Source organism: Diachasmimorpha longicaudata, chromosome 14, assembly GCF_034640455.1.
Source record: "Diachasmimorpha longicaudata isolate KC_UGA_2023 chromosome 14, iyDiaLong2, whole genome shotgun sequence".
In the NCBI taxonomy this organism is placed as follows: domain Eukaryota; kingdom Metazoa; phylum Arthropoda; class Insecta; order Hymenoptera; family Braconidae; genus Diachasmimorpha; species Diachasmimorpha longicaudata.
The window spans coordinates 3,375,453-3,380,622 of NC_087238.1; positions in this window are offsets into that span (position 1 = coordinate 3,375,453).

Below are 5,170 nucleotides of genomic sequence, written 5' to 3' on the forward strand. Positions count from 1 at the left end.
ATTTCGTATCAGTTTCTAATTACCCCATTTTATCTATTGAAATAATAATCCTAGTGAGTTTTTTAATATCCCCAGACATTTATAATTAATTGAAAATGTAATATCAACAATTATTACACTGATTCGTCACTTACATGATGAACTACCACTGCTAGTAATGCACCTGCGCTGCTACTTCCCTCCACACCAAATCACTGAAAATGGCAGCTTGTCAGGTCCATGACATGTCACGATTTCCTTTGACAGTCTTTCGACCTTATTAATCACCCGATCCGAACTGAGAATTAAAGCAGAAGCTCCAGTCTTCCACCATCACCAACGAAGCTCGACCCAGTCATCAGAAATACCCACAGATCCCTTCTGTCAAATGTCATCCACCCAGCACACCCCCTTCGATTAAAATTCCTGATTTGGTCCATAAAACTAATCCATAAAACTTGATTTATCGACAAAATTCTTAATAATTTTTATGCCACATCTCCAGCCGAGTGGGTAAGAGAAATCCCTACGGTATACACATACAATTTGCCTACATGTACCTATAGTAACCGATTATCCTTGAGGGGAATGGGTCGAATTGCGGGACAAAGCATAATATTGACTTGTGACGCACCATCTGTGCCCTCCACCCTTCCCTCAACATGCTATTGGTGAAATTAATAAGCCCAGACAACTCGGTCTGTTCGAATTGAAGGTGGTTCATTCTTGTGGGTGTACTTTTCTGCACCACAAAACCACCCTTAGTTCCACTATCCTCCCTCCAGCAAACATTTCCCGAAATGAATCCCCTATTCTTCTCGTAATGGTCTCGTATTGAGAATTGACACTGCGATGAGCTTCCGACAAATCGCCTGGAAAATTATTGAATGTAAGAGTTTATTTCGTTGTTGAGGGAGTACCAATGTTAATTGTCAACACAAATTGATTATTCTTTGTAATTTGAGGAGCCCCAGAGGGGGACCAAATGACAAATCCCCGTCAATGCTTTCGTTGGCCACAATTGAAATCAAAACTTGAAAGATCATGTGAACGTTTAAGAGTTTTTATTGAGTCCTACAATTTTTATTAAATATTAAAGGTAATTAAAACTTCTCTCAATATTATTATCAATTCAGTATATTCAATATATACAATATATTTAATATATTATATATCTTAATATATCATAAAAATGTTCAAGTTGACTTGATGATATATTGAATATATTCAAATATATTATATTATATATTATGTTATATATTATATTGTATATTATATTATATATTCAAGATATTTAATATCTTATCATCTCAAATCGAATACATTTTTATGATTAAATATTTACAATTTTCAATTCAATTTTGACTTCATCGTTACTTCAACATATTCTGATTCTGACTGCTCCCACACGCGTAGTAATAATAACTATCGTTTAGTAAGCATCACTATGTCATAGTAGTGATTACTACATGCTATAGTAAACGATAACCCATAATTTGAAAAATCAGAAAAATAATAGAACAATGAATTTTCATTACTAAGGTAATCGTTATCACATATTTGATAGTTGCCACTATATCGAGTATAGTAAAAAGCCTGATGTGCGGACAGTAGCATTTGCGATATTCGTAATCGCAAAGTATCCGATAATAATTCGTCATGATTGTTATACCAAATATTACTTGTATATTAGATTGAATTTGTATATTAATATCTTGATATATTAATATATTACTGTCAATGAAATGTTTATAGAGATCTGAAGAATTGAGTCAACTCCAAATAATTGAGATCTAAATCAATTTTCATAATCAGCACCATTAATTTTTCTAAATTTCAATAAATTACTTATTGTTATTATAATCGTACAATTTCCTTTAACTCTTGAAAAGAATCGTCCAGTAAATCCTTTCCCACTCCTAGAAAACTTTCTCTCCATCCACTGAACCCAATTTTCCTCAAATTTCCTCAATTTTTCCCGAAAATTCCGATTGGAATGTCTGGTAAAAAAATAACATTTCCATGTTCGTTTTCGCTTCATTAACATCTTGATATATTAATATATTAATCTTGCTGAAATGTTAATTGAGATTGGAAGCAGTTTCCCCAATAAACAGCATTAATTCTGCTAAATTCAAATAAATTATTCATTAATATTAAAAATTGCATCGGTTCCTTCGCCTCTTAAACAAAATCCCCGCAAAATCTTTTCTCGCTTTTCAAAAATTTTCTATTCACCCCCTGCCCCAAATTCTCAATTTTTACAGAAACTTCCAATTACTATCTCCCCTAAATGCTCCAAAAATATCAACCCCCTGCACTCCTACAAAGAATTAAATTGCAGAGCTGTGCATCCATATTTATTTATTTTTTTAATTACCCCTTTAAATGTCACTGTTTATTCCCTCCCCCATTGATTCCAAAAAAATATCAACAAAAATATTTCATTATCGCTATGAAACACATCTCCAGACGTGAGGCAACATCAGATAATTATAGAGCCCCCGGATTTTCCAAAAAAAAACAAAAATTGGAAAATCCAAAATTGATTCTACCTCAGACCAAATCCACTCCACTCCACCAACTCTATGTTGATTGATTTCACACTTTTTCAATGGAGCACACTAATCCCCGGCTGTCCATGACTCTAATCCGTAAAATTCACATAGCCGTCGAGGAGGCAACGAGCGGAAAATCCACCCCCCCAACCCTCTATTCTCTTCATCAAGATCTACCTTTTGATGGTGGTCCAGGTCCCTGGAAAATTAACGCCACCGCGAATCAAGACGACAATGTGATTCATCAGTTAAATCCGCGTGCATAATCCTTTACAACGTCCTGTGCGCCCCCCACCCCTCCACACACACATCCCCTCACCCCCTCTCGCCGTCATCACAGTGTCGCACACAACCGCAATGCCGCATAAGCAAGAACATCGTCGTTTGATACGCCTCCGTCGGACAAGTTGTCGTGTACGAGTGTGAGATATCCGTCAAGTACAGGAACATGGCAATACACCAACACATAACCAGAGAAGGCCCTGCGAATTATAATCACAGTTGTGGCCAGCCATGGGTGGATTTTAGGTGTTGAAGGGGGTAGAAATAGCATTCCCCCCCTTCCTACGAGTCCCCCCACCCCCCCAACCCCTTCCCCACCCCCAGCCATGTACCATGGACTGAAATGGGATGAAGGGAATGGATGGAATGAGAGATAGAAAGCATTTCCAGGGGGATACTTACCCGAGTGTACCAAGCGATGGGGCCTTCGTTCCCGCGAATTTGTGGGTTAGATGGAAATCTGCGGCATTTGGAAGCACTGGCCAAGAAAATTGGCTGACAACATTCACACTGGGAGGTAGAATTGCCTGGACGGGCTCGTGTATGGAAAGGGGATGTGATGAGGGGTGGAGGTGGGCGGTTGATGGAGATGGGGATTGTCCTATGTTTAAATTGTCAACGGAGGACAATAATGTGTTCAGTGGATGTGGGCAGATGATGTGATGGATCAAAAAATTGGATAGGTAGAGGCATTAATCTGTCAGGATGAGGAGAATGGCGGGGAGGGTAGTGGGGAGGAATGGGGGCCTTATGGGCCTTGGATTGTAGGTCAGTCTTTTATGGAAGGGGAATGTTAAAGAAAAATGTTTTTGTTGGTATTGTGAGGAGTGATGGAGAAATGAAAATGTAAAAATGGTGGAAATGACAGAAATGATGTTTTTATTGTATGAACTGGGTTTTATTGTTTTGATTCATTTGGACGAAGCTTTTAATTGATAATTTATGTGAAGAGATTCGGGGTTTTTTTGGATTAAAGAAGAATTTTTTTCAGAATTATTTGCTTTCTTGGGGGCTCCATTTTAAGTATGAAGCAATGAATATCTTCAGATAAATCTATCTTTAGTTAAATTAGAATTAAATTCTAATGAGCAATTAAAAGCTACTCCTAATTTAATGGAAAAGGAGAAACTGATTTGGGAGAGGAGAACAACAGCTCTGATCTCAAAAAGATGAATGGATTCTGATAATGGATTTAATCAGATAAATTCTGATAATCGATTTCCAATGATGGCAAAATGCGATGATTAACAATTCTTTAACACAGTTTATTAATTATTCAAAGAGAAATATTTGGCTGCTCTTACATTTAGTATTTTCTGGTAAGTCAACTAAATATAGTGATGAGACTTTAAAGTCTTCATTTAATACAAAACCACTGACTGACTTAAGTTTATTCAAAATCAGTGGTGCACCATCAGGTGCAACTCAAGGACATTCTTCTTCCCCACATTACAAATTACGATCACATAACAAGGATAATATCATAACTCATTGAATTACTGTCCATCTGATACCTAAATCAGCTCCGTTGTTGTGTATTCGATGGACTTCAGTTTATATCGATTTGACTCAGATGTTTTGATTCACATGTCCCTCATGACTTTGAGCTGCCAACGACCTCGTCCACTCCATCATCATCAACACAACGTTTTCTCTTTTTTTCAAAACTCAACTGTCAACATTCGCCATCAATTGACTTTTTCTAATCAATAACTTCTCCTACTATCCAATTTTTTTGTTTTATCATATCGTACCTCTGGACGAGTTCGAGTAGAAAAATTTCTTCGAGAATGACATTTATTTGGAACGCAATGGCCGCTGACTTGAACCAAAATGAGTTGTTTCGCTGAGTTGACGGATGAACCCTGGTGAGATGAGTTTTTTTGTACGAACTGACGTGTAACCAATTCATCTAACTATGATTGATCAATCATCCGTCCGGGCTGATAAGTTTGTATTTCCCATTATGCTTTCCAGTATAAGAAATCAGTGGTACCATCACCGAAGGGATCTCGTTTAAACCTCCAGACGTCCGGTCAAATGGATCCCCCGACCATTGGTTTTGTGCCACTGTCGAGTGAGATGCGTGAAATACCCGTGAAATTAACTTGCCTGATCGTTGATTGCTTTCCTAAAGCATTTGCTTTTACAGCGCCATTAGTGCTTAGTTATATTGGGGCAACACACTTAATGATGTATTGACGGGTCAGCCCTTTGCGTCACTTCAGGACACGTGCAGCGTATCACAGGCGCCTGACGACGAGATCAGTCTTTTACAATGACAACTTCCCAATCACGAGGCACATGACACTGACCCCACCCTCTGGTTCAGCCCAATTTTCACCGATGGT